The following is a 27,755-nucleotide window of genomic DNA, read 5'->3' as shown; positions in this document are numbered from 1 at the left end:
ATGTGTGGTGAGTGTACTGGCAAAATAATGGCTGCCATCGCATCATCCAGATGGATCCTGCACATCATTTATGTCAAGCACTTTGAGTAGCTAGAAAAGTGTTATATAAATGTAACTAATTATTATTTTATTATTGTAAACATCCTTTGACAACAATCCTGTCATAGTTCTTCTGTTACCCTGACAAATTCATTCAAACATCTTAAGATTGACCTTTCTAATTTGGTGCATAGCATAGTCATCTCCAATTTCTGCCATTTTTTTAATTACATTACAGATGTCCTCTCTGCCTGGACTCATATTCCACTGTTCCACTATTCTTCCATTTGTTTTTGGCCATTATAAAAACAAATATCAGGTCTTTTCCTGTTGACTGTTGGAAATCTTTTTTCTACAATATGATTCTTCCTGAGCTCTTGGCATCACAAATTAACAGTTCATCTTGCTATGAATTCTCTCGGTGTCTTCAGCTTTTTAGTAGGACCTGGGAACATTAAGATAGAGAATGAGGGTTAGCAGAACAGTAAGGGAGGCAGACACATGACCTGCAGTTACAAAAGAAAAGTGCTTTTATTGTTTTAAAAACTCCATTATTTAAAACAGAAGTGCCCCTTGCTAAAAGCTAATGATAAATTGATTTAAAAACTGTGAATAAAAGTGAAAAATGAAAGCACAAAACATTTTAAAGGGCCTTTCAAATGTAATTATTATACCTACCAAAGAAAAAAATCTTTAAGGTGCAACAAAATATCAGACTCTGCAGTGTTGAGCTCAAATAAAAAATAAATTAGCCCATGCTCATCATTGTCCCTTTATAATTCATCTAGGAGAAAACACACCTTACTGCTAACAGAAAGTTGCACGCTAATTCACAAACTTCAGTTTGCTGTACGTACCTCTACTGACACTCAGACAATTTGATCAGGAATTAAAAAAATCAGAATTTGATGATGATATTTAGAGCAGGAAGACCATTAAAAAGACAATTAGAGTAGTCCAACCAAAATAAAGAAATCTTGCAACCAATCTCGAGAACTACAGCCTACCCCAGTAATGTTTCATTGATGTGGTCAGAAACAATCATTTAAAACTATTAATTACTTGAGATCCATAATAATTAGTAGGTGCAGGCATGGGTAAAAATCAAATAATCAAAATTCAGTGAATGTTTCTTAATCAGTGCGGTAATGTGAAGTGAAATCAAAAACTCATTAAAGTGGAAAGTTTCAGAAGAAAGCGAGATTGAGAAAGTTATTTAAACAAAGTTCCCTTTATATAACCCCTGATTTCTTTGTCTCTTTTCTCCACAAAATGCCACCAATTTTTCGTTGTTTCATCTTGTGACTAAGCATTTAAATGTTTCACTTCTTCTTGTTCTTTCACTGTTTCTCTCTGCACACCATGGGGGTTTCCTCTATTTCTTTTATTCTGGAAAATGTAAAAGTATTTGTTTGTTTATTTTCTCTCTGAACTTTATAAGTGAGGAATTATCTAATGCTCTCTTAGACCTTAGGTCACCTTTTAGAAATATTCTCTACACAACAGTTTTCCTACAAACAAAACACACTTCTTGATTTGTTTTTCTTTATTAATTTGATTCATGTAACAAAAAGTTCTTGCTTTGATGAGAGGAACCTTCTTTCTCTCATGGCATCGCACAACAGGACACATGGCACGACATTTTATCTAAGTTACTCCTAATGAACGTTATAGTGTAACACTGCAAGGACAAAACAGAAACAAAACAATAGACTGATAACAAACACCCTAAAACAATAAAGAAAAAATGCAAAAATGGGTAAAAAATGCTCCAAACTTCATCCAGTGTCACAAACATCATGAAAGATTGGCTAAGATTATTGGTTTCATATGTATATGAGCTAAGGTGGAAAATAAATATTAGAACATTACAAGAACCTTGACAAGAACAGGCTGTTCAGCCCAACAAAACTAACCAGTCCTATCTACTAGTCTAGTTTTGAAAGTCCCTAAAGTCCAACTGCCTATCACACTACTTGGCAGCTTATTCTGTGTTTCTATTGTTCTCTGTGTAATGAAAAACTTTCTAATGTTTGTGTGAAATTTACCCTTAAAAAGTTTCCAACTGTATCCCCATGTTCTTGAAGAACTCATTTTAAAGTAACACTGTAACCACTGTACAAATTCCCTTCATAATTTTAACACTTCAGTCATGCCTCCTCTTAAACTTACTTTGCTCAAATCGAAAAGGCTCAGCTCTTTTAATCTTTTCTCATAATTCATCACCCATCACCCTGGAATCAGCCTACTCGCTCTTATCCTTTTTATGGCCTGGAGACCAAAACTGCACACGGTACTACAGATGAGGTCTAGGGTCCCGGATATACTTAACGTTATGTCACGTGTACACTTGTGGACACTGCTGCTACTTAAGCAGTGTACTGTCTATACTTGAGTGAGTACTTTTTGTTAATCTGGTGGATTCCATCATGTGGCAGTGTGAGACACCATCACTGTGAGAAAACAACATCTGGTTTTGCTGTGTTGAAAGATGAGAGAAAAAAGATGTTGAAGAATAAAATTCTTTGCATTTTGACGCTGTTGCAAAGGTGCAAAAAAAGATGGTAAAAGCAACACAAAAGATGGTATGTGAGCCCTTTGAATGTATCGTGTCATTACAATGGGGAATATGCAAAGTTTGTATTGCCTATGCAAAAAATGGATGAAGAAAGACACCATGAATACTTTCATATGTCATCATTTAAGTTTGATGATTTGCTTCACCACATCAATACATTCATCAAACATCGAAGAAAGCATATTGATCCTGTTGAAGCTGCAATGCAGCTTGTCATCACACTACGTCATCTTGCAACTACCAAATCCCCACTTCTTTTCTAGGAGATTTTCCAGTTTGTTTCCATTTCATCTTGCACGTTTCCACCTCTACTTTCAAAGAGCTGGCAATTTGATGCCAGCTATTGTGACGGGCTTGTCTGTCACCATAGAGATGTTGGTAGTTTTGCTGATACTGCAACTTGTGCACATGTTGCATTTACTTCTGACGATGTGCTGAGAAGACATGTCAAAAGAGCGCTGGGAACACGTGGCAACCATGATGTGTTCACATAAGCATTCTGAGTGTCAAGTATAAACCCACCTAACCACTGTATTATAAAGCTTGAGCATAACCATCTTGGACTTGTGCTCTACACATTGTACTAATATTCTGATAACTTTCTTAATGGCTTTTGAGCACTGTCTGGCAGTTGATAGTGACAAATCCACTATGACTCCTAAATCCTTCTCATAAGGTGTACTTTCAGTTTTCAGACCACCCATTGTGCATTCAAACCTAACATGTTTACTTCCTACATGTAATACTTTGCATTTATTTACATTAAATTTTATCTGCCACGAGTTTGCCCATGCCAGTTTGCTGTCCAATTCCCTTTGTAATGATTCAACCGATCCTAGATTATCTTCCAATCCACTATCTTGATATCATCTGCAAATTTAACCAGCTTGTTACTTATATGCCTATCCAAATCATTTATATATTAAAAATACCAGCAGCCCTAGCACTGACGTCCATGGAACACTGCTCCTAACACCATAACCCTCTGAGCCTTGGCTCATTTTCAGAGACTGACCAACATTTCAATCATTTACCTACGGCGGGCCAACAAGCAGGAATTTTTCTTTATGCTAATTATTGAGAGGTATACAGTATAACAGTACTCAGCTGGTGTAAGATTTCTTAGAAGCCAATATACTATACAACTTGTGTGTGTATGTGTACAGATGTGTTCTCTTCCTTCCCGACTATGAACATCTTTGCCAGAAATTAATTTCTTTTGTCCACATTATCATGCTTCTTCTGATGGACATTAATCAGTATTGTTTAGCCTGTGGTTTGCCATGCTGGATTGCAAGCAAGTGTTTAATGTCTTCAAAGCAGTAAAAATCTCTCAACTTCAGAGGAAAGTGATGGCATCAACATTTTCAAAAAAACAATGAATAGATATCTTCCAGTTTTTTTCAGAATGAGGCATGAATGGTCTTTAGTAGAGGGCTGTTATCATTCATGGATCTTATTCCTTATTGCCAGAGAGTCTGTAGGAGAGACTTGTACATATTGCACACAAAAGTCATCAAGGAATTTTAAGGGTGAAATTAAAGATTGTAAGATCTACACTGGTGCCCTGGAATGGAGGTCTAAGTGGAACCAGTCATTCCTCCATGTATAACATATCAAGACCATGAGAAAGCTGGTATCCAGTTATTACCTTTTCCTAACTTTGCAATAGAATATAGTACAGTACATTGGAAATCTTCATTGTACAATACAAAAGCAATTGGTGACACTGACAGATTTAACAGAATCCTCAAAGGCACACTACTAACTGCCAGTATAGAAGGAATATCCTGGAAAAATGCAATACTGAGGTCTTACCTAACTATCCTTTGCATCATTTATCCAAGCCAAACTCTCACTGCTCTACAGACTTGATGGCGTCTGTGTCTGGCTGTGCCTTCACTTCAGCATAGTTTGCTCGTTGTTTCACATTTATTCTTTCCGCTACCTTGTGAGTTTTAATGTTTGGACATGGTGTTTCTTCTGCTATTGTATATGACCGATTTTTGCTACTCTATATTAGGATTGTGATGACAACTTTTCAAAGTCAGAAAAACTAGTAATTATAACTTTTTTCAACCTCCGCTGGAGCACTCAGCCATGCTCGGGGTTTTCCCACTGCTGCCTGTGAACAGCTTTCAGCCCAAAAACTGCCATAAGCAGCACAGGATAAGGCATACAGGTGAAGCTCCAGCAAAGCGACTTGGTGCTATTCTTTCACCTCCCTGTGGATGTTCACTTCAGTGCAGCGAGATTCACTGTGAGCTTAGTGAGGCCACAATGTCTTAGACCTGTTGTTGCTGCTTTTTTTATCACATTGCCTTCCTATTCACAGCTCTGGGTGAATCTCCACCGGGATCAGGGAGGCTGAAACACTGCTGTACTGCGAGACATTCCCCAGGCTCCAGCAGTGACCAACACTGATCTCGCCTTGTCTTAAGTCAGGATGACTCTGGTTAATGCGTGATCTGTCTCAAACAAGGCTTTTATCCTCAAAGATTTGCTTTGCAGTGAATCTTTGGATTTTATGTTTGTGACTGAGACCTGGCAGCAGGACGTGGACTTTATTGATCATATGTCAGCACGGCGTGGCTGGTGGCCTCACAGTAGACTATAGGACCAAGTTCACCTTTCAGCTGGTCAGCACTGTTACATACAAGTCCTTTGAACTACAGGTGATGAAAGTTGGTCAGCAGAAGGCCTTGTACTGTGCTCTAATCTATCGTCCTCCTGGCCCGGTCATCTTATTTTTATCTGAAATTTCTGATTTCTTAACTTCCATTATCATGCTGGATAAGGTGATACTGTTTGGTGATTTTAATCTCTAATTTGATGACACCGCCTGCAGTGCAGCCTCTGATTTTATGAGCATTACTGAGGTTTTTAATTTCACACAACATGTTTTTAAGCCCCACTCATATAGGAGGGCACATATTAGACCTCATTTTTTTCTCATGGTGTAAATATTTCAGCTATCATATCTAAGGATGTAACTTTTAGCGATCACAAATGGATCAATTTTAATTTGTCCTTCATTTCTGATTTTGTTCAACCCAAACTAGTGAGACGTGCTTGCATTATCAATAAAACTGTGATTTCACAATTCTCTGATATATTTGGAAATATTGCTGATGTGAGCGACAATGTTGACCCTTTGATTTAGTCTTTTAATGATCACTGTACTAACATTCTAAACATTGTTGCCCCTGTTAAATTAGGATCTAAGTCTGCTGTTAACATATCTCACTGGATGAATTAGAGCATCCATAGTTTCATAATTGCCGGCAGGTTGACCGTTTATGAAAGGCCACTAATTTGGAGGAGCACCGTCTCTATGTTAAAGATCTGCTTTTTACATATAACAACATGGTGAGGGAAGCTAGAGCTGTGTATTTTTCCAATCCTATTTCTAACAGTAAGCGGAACCCTAGAGTTTTATCTGATACAATTTCCAATATTGTTTCACCTGCTCCTTCTAATATCTTCTCTCCGCAAACAGTGATTGTGATGATATTCTTAATTATTTTGTTAACAAAGCCATTGTTGGCAGCTCCAACTCTCTGCCTGCTATTTAGGCATCAGTCCCTCAAGTACCTCCATTTTTGACTCTTTTAATCCACTTTCTCTTGAGGATTTATTTTCTCTAATTAAGAAAACAAAACCATCTTCTAGCTCCTTAGATGTTTTACCAACTTCGATGTTTTTAAAAGTTCTACACTCTATTGTTCCTAGCTTGGTATCTGTTATTAATTGCTGTCTGCATTCTGGTTGTGTCCCCAGTTATTTTAAACATGCTGTTGTTCATCCACTGTTGAAAAAACCTAATTTAGATCCCTCCATTTTAAAATACTATAGGCCCATCTCAAAATTGCTGTACTTCTCAATAATTTTAGAAAAGGATGTTGAGCAACAACTGGCCACGTTTCCTGAGACAAACAAGTTCTTGGACCCTTTTCAATCAGGGTTTCAAATGACTTACTAATAGCTGCAGACCTTGGCAAGTGCTCTGTACTGGTATTGCTTGATCTTAGTTCAGCTTTTGATATTGTTGACCACAGGAATCTTTTAGACAGGTTTTCCCACTCTGTAGGTATCACTGGCTCATCTTTAGCCTAATTTTCAGTTTTTCAGTTTGTGTGGGCACGTCAGTCAGTGCTTCGCTGACATGTAGGGTGCCTCAGGGTTCTGTCCTTGGGCCTATTATTTTTTTGTTATATGTGATACCGTTAGCTCATATTATCAATTATTTTCAGAATACTTCTTATCATTTCTATGCCAATGACATCCAGCCATATTGTTCTTTTATGAGCCAACAACTATACAAGTTTGGTTTTCTTGTTGATTGTCTGACGAAGATTAATAAATAGCTCTTAGCCAATAACTTAAAGCTAAACTCTCACAGCACTTTGTGATGCTTCTCTGAGAAAAGCACTTTATAAATAAATTTACTTACTTACTTATGACCTGAGTGTGGTAATCAATACCTTCAGCTCACACAGCTTGTTTCTATCTTCTTAGTGCACAGAAGGTGGAGTTTCATATGCCATTAGAGTTGATACTGTTGACTCACAGGTGGTGTTGGTAGTAGTTGACAGCAGGGTTAGAGAGACAATGCTTGCTTAAGATACACTCAAAAGTGGCAAATTCTCATTGATTGTCTCACTCACAGTGGCTGGAGCAGATGCTGTATCTGGCTGATCTATTCCTTCACCTGTCTCTTCCAAGCAAAACAAAAGCAAGGTTAAAGCAAAGCTGAGTTGACGATCATCCTATATCTTTTGTGCTGGTGAAGACAATCTTTAAGTTTACTACCCTACTTCAAGTATTGAGAAAGAAAGGGCAGCAGATACGTATATGAGCTGTGTGGTGTTATGGGTCCACAGCTCTCCATCAAAGGCCAGTTCGTTATTTAAATAAATAATCGGCGCGCTCACGGCTTAGCGAGGGGCCGTGGTGGCTGTAGCAAGCCGCAGGGCGATCTGTGGTGTGGGCGGTTTTCACCTAAGTGCACAGGTGGGAAACTGCCCACATCCATGATTGTTCCTGTGGCTAATGGGCTGCAGCTGCTATGTCCTCCCCGCATATTTAGCGAAGCGTGAGCCGGTTAAGGGAGGATGAAAGAAAAAGACAAAAAGTAAAAGGAAGGAAAGAAAGAAACGGAAGTTGCAGGAGAGGGCAAGAAACAGTAGGAGGAGGAGGAGAAAGTCAGTGCGAGAGAACGAGTGAGTGCAGGCTCACGGGCAGCTGTACCGGTAGCTTGGGTGTATGGCCGACACCCGAAGAGTAGCAGCAGTGTTCGCTCCCGCAGAGCATTCTGAAGGGCAGGAGTGACAGGAAGATTGATGACTCTCCGCATAAGGCCGCGGAAGGCAGCGGGAGTTGGACTTGGGGCGAGTATTCCACAGCATGAGCGCCCTGGTTGCTGTGGAACCCAAGTCGCTGGCTGGAAGAGCCTACCGGAGCCAGGGGTCGGTGAGGCAATCCAAACAGCGGAAGCAGGCAGAGAGAAGGTCAGCTGCAAGGAGGGCGATTCTCCTGTAGAGCGCCCATACGGGTATAGCAGGGGAGTTGCCAGAGAAAAGAAGCGCCGGGTTTGTCATTTGTTTTAAAGACTGTTTCCTGTAGACGTTTTAACCTCGTTGTTTTAGAAGATTTTTCTATTTTTAACCTCCACGTTTCATTTTATGGATTATTTATTTATTGAAGGAACTGCACAGCACTTTGTTTGCACTTTGATTTTATTTTAATAAAAGCACTTTGCACTTGTTAACCATCCTCTTGCTCAATTGTTTATTGCCTCACTGACTAGCTCATCGGTGACATTACCGACGGTGATGGGTTCAAAGGCTCCCTAATAGAAGAGGAGCATGGAGCCGAACCCGCATCGTCACAAGCTGTTGGAATAGGGATACTGTATATGAAATGCTATTCATTTGGTATCTGTTGCTTAGATCATCTGGAAAAACTGACTGGAGAAGAATCTTTACTTGTTAATGTTATGCAAAACAAAACTGTCCTGTTAGTGCATGTCATATTGAGAAAAAGGATTAGAAGATACTTCTCTGGGTAGATGACTACCAAATGTAAACAAGAATAATAACATTTATAATCATCTGAACAATAGTGTGCTTGAATTTTTACATGCAGCGGTGTTTGAGAATTGAATACCCTCAGGGATGATTCAGTTTGTGTTTTGATAGTTTACAAATGTAATCATGCAAGCATTACATATTAGTAAGTGAATATGTGGTGTTGCTAATGTGTTCAGTAGATGGCATTATGCATAAGGGACAAAAATGGAATAGCTGAGAAGACAAAGTTCCCAGCTCTGTGTGACTCTGCACAGGATAAGTAGGTGTTGAAAATGGATAAATGGATGAATGGAAGAAGTTGTGGAAGTGATAGTATCACTGACTACCTGTTGCAGCTGGTTCTGTTAATAAGGCAAATTAAATGATTAATGTATTGTGCGTTTACAGTCAGCACCACAAGTATAATACTCTTATTTTCCACTCTTATTGTCTTGTCTGATTGCCTCAGATCATATTGTCTCTATATGGACACATTGATTTGTTTCTCTATTTTCATCTGATTAAAATTACTGTCTTCAGACTTTCATAGTTCTTTTTACTGTGAATTTTGGTTAGCTCTAGAAAGAAAATTACATACTTGTTACTGTAATAAAAGTGGCCTGATGACAGTGGCTCATTCAAGAGAAATGTATCCAAATCTAACTGAAGATGAAAATCCTTTATACAAAGAAGTAGTTCCATACTAATTAAAAAATAAGGCCCTGGGATAATCCTAGCACTGGATGCCAAACTGAAAGTACAGTGATCCCTCGCTATATCGCGCTTTGCCTTTCGCGGCTTCACTCTATCGCGGATTTTATATGTAAGCATATTTAAATATATATCGCGGATTTTTTGCTGGTTCGCGGATTTCTGAGGACAATGGGTCTTTTAATTTCTGGTACATGCTTCCTCAGTTGGTTTGCCCAGTTGATTTCATACAAGGGACGCTATTAGCAGATGGCTGAGAAGCTACCCAACTTACTTTCTCTTTCTCTCTCTTGCGCTTTCTCTGATCCTGACGTAGGGGGTGTGAGCAGGGGGGCTGTTCGCACACCTAGACGATACGGACGCTCGTCTAAAAATGCTGAAAGATTATCTTCACGTTGCTACCTTCTGTGTGCAGCTGCTTCCTGAAGCGCCATGCTGCACGGTGCTTCACATACTTAAAAGCTCAAAGGGCACGTATTGATTTTTCAGTTTGTTTTTCTCTGTCTCTCTCTCTCTCTCTCTCTCTCTCTCTCTCTATCTCTCTCTCTCTCCCTCTCTCTCTCCCTCCCTGCTTATGACGGAGGGGGTGTGAGCTGCTGCCTTCAACAGCTTTGTACCGGCGGTGCTTTGCATACTTAAAAGCCAAACAGCCCTATTGATTTGTTTGCTTTCCTCTCTGCTTCCTTTGAAGAGGAAGATATGTTTGCATTCTTTTAATTGTGAGACAGAACTGTCATCTCTGTCTTGTCATGGAGCACAGTTTAAACTTTTGAAAAAGAGACAAATGTTTGTTTGCAGTGTTTGAATAACGTTCCTGTCTCTCTACAACCTCCTGTGTTTCTGCACAAATCTGGGACCCAAGCATGACAATATAAAAATAACCATATAAACATATGGTTTCTACTTCGCGGATTTTCTTATTTCGCGGGTGGCTCTGGAACGCAACCCCCGCGATGGAGGAGGGATTACTGTACATATTACTGTAAAAGTATAATGATTTATATAACTTGAGATGATGTATGAAACTCCTCTCTTAGGATAAAGAGCAGCTTTGTGTGGTGTACTGTATATTGAATTAATTATTGATGTATTTCAACTAGCTGTTCTTTCTGTTATGTTTTAACCACTCCATAAAGATAACAGTAACAGTTCCAAGACACAGTCATACAAATCAACATTATATTTAAATACAGTGGAACCTCGGTTTGCGAGCATAATTCATTCCGGAAACGTGCTCGTAGTCCAAAGCACTCGTATATCAAAGTGAATTTCCCCATAAGAAATAATGGAAGCTCAGATGATTTGTTCCACAACCCAAAACTATTCATATAAAAATGATTAATACAAAATATAAAGTAAAAATACATAAAACAAATTAACCTGCACTTTACCTTTGAAAAGAATCATGGCTGGTGTGAGTGAGTTTCTAAACTCTTGTGGGATTCCACCCAACGGGACGACACGTGGAAGAGCGTCCCAAAGCAATCGCAGTCTCCCAGCGCTGTAGCAGTTCACCGTAAAAGCGAATCCGAAAAGATCGCGGACATGCTATAAGCGCCTGCTGTCGATGGGTGATACAAGGAACAAGGAACATTATAAATGCGCAGGGCCCTGCCTGACTGCTGTTGCTGTTTCAAGCTGAATAAAGCTGATGTTGCTAAAGTACTGAGACTCAGCTTTGTGTTTTAGTGTGCAAGACGGGGACTCGCACGTCACAGCACACACGCACGCGCGAGCACACACACACGAGCGCGCACGTGCACACACACATACACACATACGCGTGTGCGTGAGCGAGTACACACACAAGCATGCACGCACACAGTCACAATGCTAATGCTGTGGTAAACAGTATACGCTTGTACGGATGTTTACTATGAGTGAGGCACGCCGACTCAGACGGAGAATAGGAGACAATTGCCCACAATCCCGGAGCGAGAGAGAGAAGAACCATCAGCTCAGTTGTGATCACATGACGCTCAGCAGACAAAGAGTATACATACTACTCGTACCGCAAGACCTTGCTCGTTTATTAAGTCAAAATTTATTAAAAATTGTTGCTTGTCTTGCAAAGCACTCGTAAACCAAGTTACTCGCAAACCGAGGTTCCACTGCATTGACTTAAACTTCTTTAGCTCACATTCTGCAAAATATCATTCCCCACAGGTATAGTAAAAGAAATGCAGATTGAAAATTACACCATGGGCCAACCTAATTAGTGTATGTTTTATGTTTGGATTAATATTAAGATCAGAATTTAAGCCATGTTTCAAAAAAAAAAAAATAATCACACTAAAAGTGTTTAATGTTGATCCAATATCTTACCAAGAAATGTCTTTTTGTAGCTTTAAAACCATAAATATTCAAATACAGCAATATCTACAGTTTGTAAAACTTTTTTAAAGCATGTTATTATTAAAAATATTAGTGGCAGCCCTAAGTGTTGTTATTTGAGGTCAAATTTACGGAAGCCGAGAGAGGCCGTGCAATGTCGGTACTTTTTTAAATTGTCTCCTCGAGATAACAGACTAATTTTATTGAGATCTCGAGATTCAAACTTTGTTTTCTCGAGATAACGGAATAATTTTATCGAGATGTCAAGAAAAAGAAACTTAAGCTTTGCTCCTGGCATCAGGCTTGCTTAGATTGCGACCCCTATACAGCTGAAGCCTTACTAACCATCTTCTTAAATGATGGACACTAACGTTATTATTTTCAAAACTAAGCCATAAACATATTTCAGCCTGCGTCAGCCCTTGATTGAACAAAAATGTGACGCGCTGATCAATACAGTTCTGCTCTTCTGCCATTTCAAACAGGACGTGGCTTCAATAAGCTAAACATTAAACGTTAGATACAATTATTTCATAATTTCGGGCAAACAAGATCTTTTGTTTTATCAAGATCTCAATAAAATTATTCCGTTAACTTGAGAAAACAATTTAAAAAAAATAACAATATTGCACGTCTTCTCTTGACTTCCGTACAAATTATCTCTGTGCATGATTTGAAATGTGATAGAATTTAAGCCTGGTTAGGACCACCATTAATAATAAGGGCATTCATAAACAGCCAAGGTGTACATTTTTGTAGGTTTTATTTTTTAACAGATTTAAGAAAAATTATCAATTTGTCTTTTAATTAAATAATATTGGCTACAAGACCTGATTAAAGTTTTAAAAAGCTATGACCTGATTTGTCTTAATTTCAGCCTGTGTATCAACACGAGCTGAAAGTTAAATAAAGGTGGCTATCCATTTGATATCCAGAGCTCATTCACTATCAAACCATGTAGTGCAGCTCTGGGTCACAGGTCCAGAGCCAATCCCTATTGCACTGAGTGTAAAATATTTGTCATTAAAAATATTATCTGAACATGTACATTACATTCAAGCATTTTATACTGTGCATTGCACATAAACAGGGTTGTAGTAGAAGTTTGAATGGCATAGCATGGGGTGCATGAAGGAGTATTTGGCAGTAAAACAAAATACAATTCTAGATAATGCTTTTAGTACATGAATCTAGGAAGTGATAGGCAACATTGAAAAGGAGGCAGTAAAGCTTGACAAATCATTAGGCCAAATATGAAGTCTTGGAAGTTTTTAAATAAATAGAACTATTGAACTATTATATAAGGTGAGTAGGAAAAAATAAAATAAAATACTTTTGTTCTTTAAAAAGTCTAAAACCCCCTTATGTCAATATGAAAATTTCCAAGACATGTACTATTATTTTTCAAAGACTAAGAAAGGTTAAATTATAACTCTTTCTCATTGTTGAAGTTTAAATTATGAAGTTGCAGGATCAGATGTTCCTCACTTGCTAAAGCTATGGCATATCCTTTAATCTCATGGTAAAAAAACATCAGTATCAGGCATATTCTAAAAATTTCAAAAGCTCTGGTGGAATATATTGTGCAGAATGCTGCATAAAAAGTAAAGAACATTGCTGTAGCGTTAGGGAAAACATTCACTTCAGTGTAGGTGTACTAACCAAAATGCAACACTGTGCAAAAGTCTTTGACTACCCAAGAAAAACATTTTTAATATAGCTATCTGGGGATTAAGTGTTACTTATTTATGTTTTTAAAATTAATGTTGTGTTCTTTTTGGCCTTCCTTTAGACAGTAATCCATCCATCCATCCATTATCCAACCAGCTATATCCTAACTACAGGGTCACGGGGGTCTGCTGGAGCCAATCCCAGCCAACACAGGGCACAAGGCAGGAAAGAAACCCCGGGCAGGGCGCAAGCCCACCACCCCTTTAGACAGTAAGCCTAACACAATTCACTTTAATGCAATAAATTCTTCCAAGCTTCTTGCAGGATTTGACTGATTTTTTTTTTGTTTTGTTTCCTTTTCCAAATGATTCCTTACAGCTTCAGTTATGCTGAGTATGGGGCTCTGTGGTCTCCAGTCTAATGCTGTTAATGTTAAATCTTCAGACTTCTACTCCAAATAAGTCTTAATTACAGTATTTCTGCAGAGCGTTTGGGTTATTATCTTTCTCAAAAGGGAAGATTTTGCCAGAAAGTTGTATCTTAAAAAGTAGAGCATAATTAATCAAATTCTGTTTATATTTCTCAGCAGTGGTCCTTTCATTGACATCATGATCCATCACATCCACTAAATGGTAGACCTGCCACCACGCTTCACAGAAGGCGGCAGACATGCATCATTGTACTAGTTCTAAACTCTGCTTTAAGGATACTGCTTTCTTTGCAAATGAGAATTCACAGGTACATTTACAGGCAGTGTTTGTGGATTGGAGGATGCAATGATGTATCAAGCCGGGAGATTTATCTAGTACAGGATTCATGATAATGTGGGCATTAGTTTGTACAGTTATAGTAACTTTTTAAAATTTGAACGGCTACAGATATCCAGAATGGTGGTTGGTGTGGGATCAGTGCATACATGCAGCATTGTACTGTTTTTTTTCACTTGTTTCTACAAAGAGCTATCAAAATGTATCTCTAGAATTTTATCCTGATTCATTCATCTTGAATTGTTTTGCTAAAATGACCACATCACACTTGTGAATTTATATGATGAATGATGCTGATACATATCAGTAGTTTTTATTGTTAAAACAGTACACATCCTTATCTAAAAGCGTGGACTCTAGTGAAAAGGTGATGTTTGTGCCTTTATGCCAGAGAAAATCAAGAATGCTAACGCTTTTACCATTTAAACTGCCAGGTTAGTCAATAGAGGGAAGGAGAAGAAGCAGGCATAGAAAGTGTGGAGAAGCAAAAAAAATAAGATGATGGTAAATAAAGAAGACAGGTATGGGTATGTCTCAACTGTATGCACCTCTCCTAGGGCATGACAAGTTTCAAAGATTGCTAACAGATATCCTGCATACATTTCCACCCCTCAATGACTCCAATCCAAACCCTTAATGACCCAAATCCAACAGCAAAACAAAAAGGACTTTACACTGTCTCCTTCCCCGGCCTTTTTCTCCCTATCTTGCCAACTCATAAGACTGTGAAATGTATGAAACTTGCTGTTACGATCATGTAACTACAATTCTCATCCCTTCACCCTTTTGGCCCCAAATGTAAGAATAGCCTCAACCTCAGTGGAAGATGGAGAATTCAATAATAAACTGAAAAAAAGAAATACAGTAACAGAAGTCTGAAATGTGCTCAGGCCAGGGGGCAGAGTAGATTTCCCACACATAGCTCCAGGAAGTTTGATCCATTATGCAGTATGTCAAATTGCGCAAAGAATAATCGACTGCCACCTTCTACAACAGGATACCTGAACAGCAATTAATTTTCAAAGTACAAATGAAAGAGAAAGAAAATGGAATTACCAGAATTGGTTATGACTAAGATGGTTTATAAAAGCAGCCATGGTAACAGAATCTGCCTGGAAGTTAGTTAGAAAGAATAAGAAAAAAAATGTAATGGATTGAAAAAGACAGTAATGGCCAATATCGGGACAAGGGGTCCGGGGCTGAAAAGTACTAATATGGTAGGTAGCTTGTTTCAGGTCATCAAAGATAATGTTTCCAGTGCACTGTGAAAACATGAGATGAAGTCATTGCAAACCAACTTCATAAGCTTTGTTTCATAATAAAGTTCATCGATTTACTTGTTTGCTCGTAGTAAAGCTGAAGTTTGGAAACAAATGAAAATCCTGGCCTACAAAAGTAAGGTTAAAGGATTTGCTCTGTTTTGCAGTACATGTATTTGAAAAGCCATATTATGAGTGGCATTGGACACAAGGTATCATTAAGGGTATATATCCTATAACATCACTCAATTTCAGGGAAGACGTCTCATAACATTGTAAAACAGCTGGCTGCAGATTTCTCAAGAACCATTCAGGATATCAAAACTCTACTTAATACCTTCAAGGCTGACATTATTTCTTTAATTCCTGTCTGCTTGTCAGATTAATTTAAATAAGAGGATGGTGACTTGTTGCTGCATTATCTGTATTTTATTATCATGTTTGCTTACTAAATTCACTAAAGTTTCATCCATCCATCCATCCATTTTCCAACCCGCTGAATCCGAACACAGGGTCACGGGGGTCTGCTGGAGCCAATCCCAGCCAACACAAGGCACAAGGCAGGAACCAATCCTGGGCAGGGTGCCAACCCACCGCAGACTAAAGTTTCATATGTTTGATAATCAATTTTCTGCTCTTCTTCATAGTTCATGATTGTGATTAACACAATTTCCTTTCAAAATGAATTTGTCATGGATGTACAGTAGGATGGTCCATCATATATATTCTTATATCTCTTATATACAGTATGTTCTTTGTTGTGGATGATTTGCAGCAAGGAACTTTTTTTCACGGAGCTGGAGAGTTTGGCGTGAGGCCTTCTGTTCAGTGCCATCGAAAGAACATCAGCGTAATTTGATCAATAAACAGTATTGATAATACATTTTGGAAGGGCAGGATATGCATTAGTAAAAACGTGGGAAAACAGAGCGTAGTCTAAGATCATCTAACTTTCCATTCCCTCTTACACTCATGTTTCTCTTCAGCTTGATTGAGTAAAGGGGATTTAAATGATTGTTAGATGGAGAACGGGAATAACCATTATTTCTTCAATTGAATTTTAATGTGTGTAATGTACTAATTAGGGATGCTCCAAACATGCTTTTTAGGACCAATACCCATAATGGATTTCATGTTACTAGATAGATAGATAGATAGATAGATAGATAGATAGATAGATAGATAGATAGATAGATAGATAGATAGATAGATAGATAGATAGATAGATAGATAGATAGATAGATAGATAGATACTTTATTAATCCCCAAGGGGAAATTCACATCCAAGGGGAAATTCACTAGAACTGGCGATTTCCAATACCAAATCTGATTTTTTTCTTTAACCTTTAAATTTTTTTTACTCCAAGCTCCTGCATAACCAGACATATAGAACAGAACACATAGAATATTTATGTTCTCTATTAAAAAAAGTCAAAGTCAAAGTGAACTTTATTGTCATCTCAACCATATACAAGTATACGGATAGACAAAATTGTGAAGCTCAGGGTCCACAGTGTAACAACATGAAGTGCAAATATCCATCCATCCATCCATCCATCCATCCTCTTCCGCTTATCCGAGGTCGAGTCGCTGGGGCAGCAGCTTGAGCAGAGATGCCCAGACTTCCCTCTCCCCGGCCACTTCTTCTAGCTCTTCTGGGAGAATCCCGAGGCGTTCCCAGGCCAGCCGGGAGACATAGTCCCTCCAGTGTGTCCTGGGTCTTCCCCGGTGCCTTCTCCCAGTTGGACGTGCCCGGAACACCTCACCAGGGAGGCATCCAGGAGGCATCCTGATCAGATGCCCGAGCCACCTCATCTGACTCCTCTCGATGCGGAGGAGCAGTGGCTCTACTCCGAGCCCCCCCCAGATGACTGAGCTTCTCACCCTATCTTTAAGGGAAAGCCCAGACACCCTGCGGAGGAAACTCATTTCAGCCGCTTGTATTCGCGATCTCGTTCTTTCGGTCACTACCCATAGCTCATGACCATAGGTGAGAGTAGGAACATAGATCGACTGGTAAATTGAGAGCTTTGCTTTGTGGCTTAGCTCCTTTTTCACCACGACAGACCGATGCAGAGCCAGCATCACTGCGGACACCGCACCGATCCGCCTGTCGATCTCACGCTCCATTCTTCCCTCACTCGTGAACAAGGCCCTGAGATACTTGAACTCCTCCACTTGGGGCAGGATCTCGCTACCAACCCTGAGAGGGCACTCCACCCTTTTTCAGCTGAGGACCATGGTCTCGGATTTGGAGGTGCTGATTCCCATCCCAGCCGCTTCACACTCAGCTGCGAACCGATCCAGAGAGAGCTGAAGATCACAGCCTGATGAAGCAAACAGGACAACATCATCTGCAAAAAGCAGTGACCCAATCCTGAGTCCACCAAACCAGACCCCCTCAACACCCTGGCTGCACCTAGAAATTCTGTCCATAAAAGTTATGAACAGAATTGGTGACAAAGGGCATCCCTGGCGGAGTCCAACTCTCACTGGAAACGGGTTCGACTTACTGCCGGCAATGCGGACCAAGCTCTGTCACCGGTTGTACAGAGACCGAACAGCCCTTATCAGGGTGTCCAGTACCCCATACACCCGGAGCACCCACCACAGGATTCCCCGAGGGACACGGTCGAACATCCCTTATGACTTGGCAAAATCGATTAGCATTAGATATGCTCCTTGCTGAAAAGGGGGGTGTATGTACTATGTTTGGTGATGCGTGCTGCACTTACATCCCTAATAATATGGCTCCCGATGTATCAATCACCCGTGCTTTGCCAGGTTTAACTGCCCTTTCAAATGAATTAGCTACCACTTCTGGCATTTCTAGCCCCTGGGGCTGATGGCTCAGGTCAGTTTTTATTTCACTGGCCGTTGCTTTTATCATTCTGTTACTTGTGGCCTGCTGTGTAGTCCCCCTAATTAGATATCTTGTGTCCCAGTATTTCACTGCCTCCGTGGCCAAGGCTTATATGTTACACGAAGAATGCATGCTTCCCATTTCTTCCTCCTTTCCTTCCACTCCTTCCCCTTCTCCTACTCTCTCCCTTGTTACTCCTGTGTAACCCATATTTTTGTTGGTTCAAAAAAGGGGGTAATGTAGAAGAAGAATGTTCTCCTCAGCACCATGTATTTTGTGTGTTTAGTAAATTAGAATCTTTATAATAACTATTTTGTAACTTGCCAGTGAGAGACGCTTTGGCTTATGAACTAACAAAAATATGTTATTCCAGGGTTCAGGAGAAATAGTGTCCACATGAATAAAATGTAAGCTGTTTCTTGTTTTCCCTTTCTCAGAGTGAATGTTTCAGGGACAAGGTCACAAGGCTGCAGAACTGTACATGTAGTTTATGCAAAGGCGTCTCTCCTGTGCTTAGCTTCCAAAACACAAATAATGCTTAGCTCAACAGACATATTGTTTAACTTTACTGTTTTGATAAGGATGTTCTTTCTGTCTTATTAATCATGAGATGCTGAAGTATAAAAAACCCCTCCTGGCTTTTGATCAGGGTTCAATTGAGCTTTGCGGCAATAAGTTATACTCTTTTGAATCTCTACTTACTGCGACTCCGAATGAATAAATAAAGTGAATTGAGAAAATATTATCTGTCTGCTTTTCAGTATGCCTTTTTCGTCCACACACCCAAATCTAGCGCATTTCTAGATCCCACCCTGTTGCACCCTCTGGCTGTGATGGCTGGCATTGTAGCAGATGTTGTAAGTCTGAAAAATGAAGTTCTTGTGGCAAAACAGATGCTGCTCAAAAAATGTTCAAAGGAAACAGACCTGTCCACTGTGTGTAAACTCCTGCAGGAGTACAAGGAAGCTTTTCCTGAGTTGCATAAATTGTATGTAACAGCCCTGGTAATTCATGTGTCTTCAGCATCGTGTGAGAGTTCCTTCTCCACTTTGTCACAGGTCATAACCCCCTATCGTCGCACCATGTTACATAAAAGAAAGAGGAATTTGGTGATCTTGGCCCATGAGAGGTCCATAACAAATAACTTGGATATGGATGAATTTGTAAGAGTTTTTGCAAAGGGAAACAGGAGACTGTTGTTGTAGAGTGGATTGAGGAGAAAGGTGAGTGGAGCTGTTCAGTTGCAAACAGAGAGTTCAGTTGCTTGCAAAACAAACAAGCTTAAAACAAGACAAAAAGACAAAAAAAGAAGAAAAAAGTTAAAATGTTCTGTTCTAAATCTGTTGTGTTCTACAAATTAGTTTGAGAATTGTAGGAAAAGATATGGTGAATTGTTTTTTTTTAATTACTATGCCAACCCTTTTTAGTTTTGTAAATATTGGCTATATTGAGAGGTCTTATTTTATTCTTACTTTATTTTGCAAATTTATTTGAGAATTAGGCCATCCAATTAAGATAAATTTTATGTTGTTAGTTGTAAAGATCTGGATGGATATTTTATTTTATTCTTTATTTTATTTTATTTTTTTATTCTATTTTTCAGTTTTATTTTTCAAGACTTGGTGAATTGATTTTTTTTTTTATAACTTGGCCTACCCTTTTTAGTTTTGTTAATATTGGCAATAGTGAGAAGTGTTATTGTTGGGTTCAAATATATTTGATATAGGCCATCCAATTAAGGTAAATGTCATCCATATTACTAACCGAGAATGCTAAACCGGATGATGGACGCAGGCACATCCGGCAATGGGCCGTAGCTGCAAAAAGACGTACTGCGCAGGCGCAAAAAGAGTCCGCGAGGGTCGGCTGAGGAGCCGAGAAAGGCGGATAGAAGAGGGCGAGAGAGGCGGATGAGGGGCCGCGAGAGGCGGACAAGACCACAGAAAAAAGGAGTGAGCACAGGAAAAATTGAGAAATGAGGCACAAAGAGCACCGAAAAAAGGAAACGGCACATAAAAAAGTATTCAAACGCAAGCAAAGCACGAAACACATTGCACACGAAACTAGACCCAAAAAAAAAAAAAAAAAAAAAAAAAAAAAAAGAGGCTCGCGCACAACAGCAAGGCACCCCCCCCCCCTACAGGCACCGGACGGGACACACACCAAGAGGGGGATTCAACAAGCCCATGGAACACAAAAAAAAGAACACAAAACCACCCCACAGACCCTACAAGCAAGGGACGGGACACACACAAAGAGGGGGATTCAACAAGACACAGGAACACAAAAAGAAAGAAGACGCTCGCGCGACAACAATCCTCAACACCCGCCCCCGCCCCCCCAAACACACACACACATCCATAAGAAGTCACACCCAAAGCCACATATTCTAAAGTGAACATCAACACCTTCACACTAGACAGCATAGGTGTCAGCATTGGTGGATCTCCTTACAATAAAGCACTATTAACCGTTCAACTGCAGAAAAAGAAACATATTAACAGTGACTGCGATCCTTCTTATTACTTATCCATATTTCGCATGCTGAGAAAGAAACAAGTCATGAATACACGGTCACGGGTACAAAACGAAAAGGAAAGGATAACAGGAACAAACACACGAAAACGAAAGAAACAACAAAATAGACGGCTATGCAGCATAGGTGGATCTCATTACAATAAGGCACTATTAACCGTTCAACCGCAGAAAAGGCTCCATATTAACAGTGAGTGCAATTCTCCTTATTACTTATCCATATTTCTAAAAGAAAAAATGTCTCGACTCCAAAAACGCAAAGCTCAACTAAAGCTTCTAACTAACGATGTACCTAAAAGTAAAAACTTTATGAACTGCATTAGATCCTACAATGGTTCATTTGCTTTTGCATATACCGGAGTAAATATCAGGCCACCAAAAGGCAATGGCCCATACTACTTTCGCATATGTGCACAAATACTGCATCGCATTGGAACAGTGCACCCTGAAACAAATCAACAACGCAAATATGCACAAATCTACATCCTAGATCCACATGACCCAAACTATCAATCAAAGTGCTGCATCGCAACAGGCACGGATTCAAAACGAAACACCTCCCGTCTCAGACATACGTTAATGGCAGCGAAGGCTACAACGGGCTTCTCACACAGCACAGGCAAATCGATTACAGCTCCAAAACAACACGTCCCAAATACTACACATGCAACAACGCGCCTCTCAAACGGCACAAGAAAAACATACACCAGTAAAATTCATTCGGATTAATGAATGTCATTTGCAATCATTGTCATTCAGTTCACTTCCCTGAAGAAACAACTGGAAATACAAGTTATACATTTACACATTGTTGTCAAAAGGGTCAAATTAGACTGCCTTCTTTACATTCATATACTGAATATCTACAGAGGCTTATAACTGACGATGTACCTGAAAGTGAAATCTTTATCAACTACATTAGATCCTACAAATCGGTATCCACTATGAACATTAACGGTGGAACTGCACGTGACATCCGTCTTGAAAAAATGTTGTTTATTGATGAATGTTCAATGGCATGAAGTCACTTACTCAACACCATTCATAAACTTCTACAAACGTTTATGAATAATAATATTCGATTTGAAGGAAAGGTACTTTTATTAGGAGGAGATTTTAGACAGTGATTAGCTATTCTTCCAGATGCCATGCACTCAGCTATTGTTCAGTGCACCTTAAAATACGCAGACAATTGGCATTGCTTTCAAAAGATACAGTTAGTAAAAAAGATACGATGTCCAGAACCAGATCATAACAATTATTATCATAACTTATTACAACTGAGAGATGGTACACTCACCAATACAGCTGGACTTCAGGCACATATTATTACAATTCCTCAAGCCTTTATCTGCGACAACTTAGTTACAGAGACATTTCGAACAGCAATCTCATTAGACCGAATGCCCCTTTTAACACAACGCACTATATTATGTCCAAAAAATATTAATATGGAAAACATTAATACCCAAGTCATTCCATTACTTCCTGGAGAGACACAACTCTTTCTAAGCTCTGACAAACTTGACTCTGATCACAACAATAACCATCTTAAATGACCTTACAAGTTCTGAGCTGGAATTACCTTTTACACTTAAACGGCGTGTACAAAGAAATTTTAAAATAAACCTTTACACTGTGCCACACACTTTATTGTTTGCTTTCTATTTGCATCATCTACACCGTCACACTATTCTATATCTCATTCATACATCACGCTCTTTGTCATTCCCAACACCAGGGGTTGGCGAGCGAAGCGAGCAGGGGGCGGAGCCCCCTAGTGTTTTTTATAATCTGACGAGGAATAATTTATTTTATTTTTTTTTTGTTTTATTTTTCAGTTTTCCTCCTGAGGGATTGCCACCTTATCGTGGTCAGATGGTTTGCGTGCCTCAGTAACCCTAAGAGCTACACCAGCAGAAGCTTAGCCTTCAGGTGGGACACCCAAGTTGGACAGGTCTTAGGGTAGAGGCCTGACAAAGTGCAATCCAATTACATGACAAAAACAGTTATCCAGAGCACCCCACCACCACCCCACCCCTTTCCCGCCTCTGTCGCCACTATGTGCCCCCTTCACATTTCCGTCTGCCCCCTCATATATGCCTGTCTAGAACCGGCCCAGGTCACACCTGTTCATTCTGAAATTTCATCTCTTTACTTGTATGGACTCTAATTTGACTGCTATAATATTGTTTTTCACAACTTCTGGAAACTATACACTTGGCTTTTGTCTGTGTCATTTTGGGTAAAAAAATATCTATCTATCTATCTATCTATCTATCTATCTATCTATCTATCTATCTATCTATCTATCTATCTATCTATCTATCTATCTAAATCAACCTCAATAAATTTAAGTGAAAGCCTCAGAAAAACCTTTTAAGCATCTTTGTATACATGTCATTCATTTTCTAATATGCTTACACTTTAAGGGTGTGAGGAATCAGTACATATTCTAACAATGCTAGAAACTAGGAATATAACATCAGAGGTTACATTTACACACACCTTAACTCATACTGGATAAATTATAATTGTATTATGATTAATTTAACGTGCATGCTTGGGAGTGTGGAGGAAAAACTGGGGTACGCTGAGGAAAATGCATGTTGACAGAATGTCCGTTCTGTTTGGGGATTTGAAAGAGGGACTCTAAAACTGTGAGGCAGCAGCATTATCCATTGTGCTGCCAATCTTTGCACCATATCAGACTGCAAAGATACATACAACAACTTTGTGAATCATACCACTTTCTCCATGGCGCCAAAGCAGCTTGGCCTCCTGTGAAATTTAAAAGTTAAAATGTTTATATTTTAGGCTTTGATATAAAAAACAATTCCTATAAATAATAAATCACAATAACAAAGCAAATGAAGCTTTACTGAAAGCACTAGAAAGTGTTCAGAGAATTATAGTAAATTATTTTACATTTTAGAAGTTCACAAGACCACATTAAGACTGAGACATGGTTATTTTAAGTTAAAATGTATTTATACAGAATGTTTCCTGAATTATTCCAATATACTTCTATTTTTACATCTTTTAAAAGCTGCTGAGTCTAAATATTTAAACTAAGAAAAGACAGGTGCGGGTTTTATCAAGCTGCCTGCACTCTGACTACTTGCAAATCTCTGAGTACGCTGCTCATTTAACATTATGCAATGAAAAAAACAATGAATTATCTTTAAATAGTTTATGTAAAGAACACAAACAACAATGTCACTCTCCTTCAAAGGCCAGTTTATTAATTTATTGTGCTTGGAGCCACGATTTACCATGACAATAAAAATATACAAACATGGCTTATTGAATTTTGCATGCAATTGCTTGAGATTAATTGTGGCTTTTTTCCTCCACTAAATGAATATATTTTACACAAAAAATTTAATGGAATTAAATAAACATCCCCTGTTTGTAATATGTAAGGGACTGTATATATGTTCTGCTATTGGTTATTACGCAAATACAGTTTTTAAGAACAGCTTGAAGCCAGTCTCTCTCTTGTTACTAGCCAGTTAAGTGCTAAGATTGATCACTCCTTGTCTAGTTGTGGTCCCTTAAGGACACTTTTAGGTGGATCTTTACTAGCGATAATCTGGGTTGAAGTAAAGGATTGAAAGTAAAAAAAGTTCTGGTCAGCAAAGCGACCTGCTGATATAGTAGTCCCTAGAGTTGATTGCATGTGGTGCAATAAAGAGAGTGCGACAGGTAAGAGGTTATAGATAACAGTTACATAGCTGATTATGGCATTTCTTCATGTCCTTGTTAAAAAAAGAACCTAAGAGGGTAGTTGGTAACATGTTAGGTGCATGTCACGGGTAATGTGATAATCTAGTAAAACACTAGGCAATAACCAATTGCTGGATAATATATTAGGTGAATTCAGAAGGAGTGTAATCCCATCAATGGGCATCAGGGACTGATGTGTATTTTGTTCAACTGTGACATGACTCTTCCCAGACGCATAATCACTGTAAAATTAAAATGTATTTTCCAGCAATTGGGTTAACTTGGTTCACCCAGGAAATTCCCAAAGACAGTGGGCCTTGGTTATAGTGCTGTTTCTCAGAAGTAGTAGAAATAACCTTTTCTATATATGATATTTATTTATTTTTTACCAGGGGCTAATATTATTAGTTCACTGCAGTTCCTTACTCTTGGATATGCTACATACAATTTCCCATGTGTAAAACTTTTGTGCCAATGATCAATTTTTACTTTTCCTTGTGACTGACCTTGGCTTATGTTGATAACCATTGAACAAAATTTTACGGGAAATTGTATTCTTTTGATTTCAAACTTCTAATTAATAAGTGTAATGGGGATTTTGGGTATAAATATAATTTCACCCAGTAGCACATCCTGTAAAAATAGTGACTTCAATCAGATTTAAAAATGAATGCTTTCATCTATAATGTTGTACCATAATAAGATTTTGGAGGGTTTAGATCAAAAGCAATATACAATAAATCAGGGCTTAGTTGAACTTATTACTTATAGCATTGATGTTTACAGGCTGCACATTTACGTGGGATGTGCAATGAACAGAACATTTTATTTGATTTGATGTGATTTAAAGATTTCATTGTCATTATACCATGTATAATGAAATTACGGAGCAACTACTTCTTCAGATGCAATGAGAAACAATGAACTGTTTACACAGTAATTACAAAAGTACTACACATAGTGGTGGGGGGGTGAAAAAAAGACAGAGGCACAAAGACAGAGACACAGAGAGAGATGGTCAGTGCATATTGAGATTCAATGTTGTTATGACTCCAGAAAAGAAGTATCCCTAAGTCTGGTCATCCTTGATTTGATGGACCTGTAGCACTTACCAGGATGTGAGGGGTTCTTCAAAATATTTTCTGCCCTGACAAGGCAGCGGGAAGTATACAAGTCTTGTAAGGAGGGCAAGGAACAGATGACAATCTTGTGAGCTGCATTGATTACATGCTGAAGCCCCATCCTGTCTGCTACAATGCAACTTCTGTACCATACTGTTTCAGCATGTTCTCTATACAGGGGCAGTAAATGTTCACTAGCAGCTTTTGACCCAGATTATTCTTCCTAAGTAGTCTCAGAAAGTGAAGTCACTGCTGTGCCTTTTTAATGACCAATTTGGTGTTTGTAGTCCAAGGCTGGTCAGCAGAGATGAAGGTACCCAAGAATTTGAAGGCTAGGACCCTCTCCATACAATCACTGTCAGTCTAGACTGGGGCTAGATCTGTCCTGTTTTTCTTGAAATCAAAGATGATTCCCTTTGTTTTTGTGGTGTTCAGTGTAAACTTATTTGCTGAGCTCCAAGCTGAAAATTTCAGGATTTCTATCATACCTGTAATGTCCACCTTCTGTATGGTCTGTCCATGGGAAACTCTTTTACTGAGCTTCACAAGCATTTAAACTTACCAAGACATGTTGTCACTCTTAGCTTGTGTTGTACCCAGGGCCTGAAGTACCGTCACTTTCCTGTTTTTGCTTTGCAGTCTGAACTCCAATGGGACAGCCCAGTTCTCCACAATACTGCATGTATTTCATCCCGATGGGCCCCTCGTGCCCCATCTCATTCTTCAAAGTCTATGTACCGTATATAAGTGTGATTGACAATCCAATGGGGACAACCCCCCTCCTACATTGAATTTGTATGTATTTTACACTGCATCAAGATGAGTAAGAAGAAGCTAAAAGAACTAGGAGTACAGCATGTACCCATTGGCACAACTTGCTAAGCATGTCTTCTTTGACCTTTGCTGAACTTTGTCTTTCCACTTTGCTCCTGCTGATGGCCTTCATTTACATAAAATGTATTTCTCTGCGGGATTCCTTCTCAGCACTCAGCTGAAAAAAAGACACATCATTTTCTAATAGCCTAATCACTGTAGTGGTATTATTGACATATAAAAAACACAGGTTGGCTAATTTGTCTTTTACTATAAAATCACCAAATTTTAGTCAAATATGTCGACGCATATTTTAGATTTTGGGGTTTTCTGTTGTAGTGGTTGTTTTTATCCATAAATACTCAGATATTAAAATATCCTTTCTTAGTGGATACTTACTGCCAGAGATGTACAATCCTATCAAATTTCAGATTTTTAACTACATGGGAAATATAGTTTTTTTTTTATAAGTGTGTGAGTAAATTGCCAAATGTCTCCCAGGGGATAAATGGAGTTGCCTCAGTGACCCTAAGAGCTACACCAGCAGAAGCTTAGCCTTCAGGTGGGACACCCAAGTTGGACAGGTCTTAGGGTAGAGGCCTGACAAAGTGCAATCCAATTACATGACAAAAACAGTTATCCAGAGCACCCCACCCCTTTCCCGCCTCCGTCACCACTATGTGCCCCCTTCACATTTCTGTCTGCCCCCTCATATATGCCTGTCTAGAACTGGCCCAGGTCATACCTGTTCTTTCTTACGTTTCATCTCCTTACTTGTATGGACTCTAATTTGACCGCTATAATATTGTTTTTCACAACTTCTGGAAACTATACACTTGGCTTTTGTTTGTGTCATTTTGGGTAAAAAATCTCCATCTATCTATCTATCTATCTATCTATCTATCTATCTATCTATCTATCTATCTATCTATCTATCTATCTATCTATCTATCTATCTATCTATCTATCTATCTATCTATCTATCTATCTATCTGAGTTAGTCAGTCAGTCAACTTTGCATTATATATACAGTATATAGATTTATGGAACAAATGGGATCCTCCGGCAAGGGAAAAAAGCTGTTAATATATTTTTTTGTTGTACATCAGTAATAATACTATTAGGATGCAAAGAACATCTACACTGTTAACTTGGAAAGGGCTGTACATCAACCTAACAAGGGAGTTTTCACCTGTTGTCATGATTGGCAGTTTTATTGCATCCCACACAGACACACAGACATCAACACAGAACTGAATAAATT

At 38.9% G+C, this 27,755-nt stretch overlaps 2 long non-coding RNA genes across 2 annotated transcripts; one reads left to right on the top strand and one right to left on the bottom strand.

Moving 5' to 3' along the window:
* The first annotated feature begins 19,092 nt into the window (after positions 1-19,092).
* LOC127526887 (uncharacterized) lies at positions 19,093-27,143 on the top strand. Its single transcript, XR_007934306.1, has 3 exons — positions 19,093-20,033; positions 22,631-22,793; positions 27,083-27,143. It is a non-coding gene; the product is annotated as an uncharacterized LOC127526887 (long non-coding RNA).
* On the bottom strand, positions 22,710-27,166 carry LOC127526890 (uncharacterized). Its single transcript, XR_007934309.1, has 2 exons — positions 27,115-27,166; positions 22,710-22,801 (listed from the first exon to the last, which is right to left on the bottom strand). It is a non-coding gene; the product is annotated as an uncharacterized LOC127526890 (long non-coding RNA).
* Positions 27,167-27,755: the final 589 nt, after the last annotated feature.

This window comes from Erpetoichthys calabaricus, chromosome 1 (genome assembly GCF_900747795.2).
Source record: "Erpetoichthys calabaricus chromosome 1, fErpCal1.3, whole genome shotgun sequence".
Taxonomy (NCBI): Eukaryota; Metazoa; Chordata; class Cladistia; order Polypteriformes; family Polypteridae; genus Erpetoichthys; species Erpetoichthys calabaricus.
This window is presented reverse-complemented; position numbering and strand designations above follow the sequence as displayed.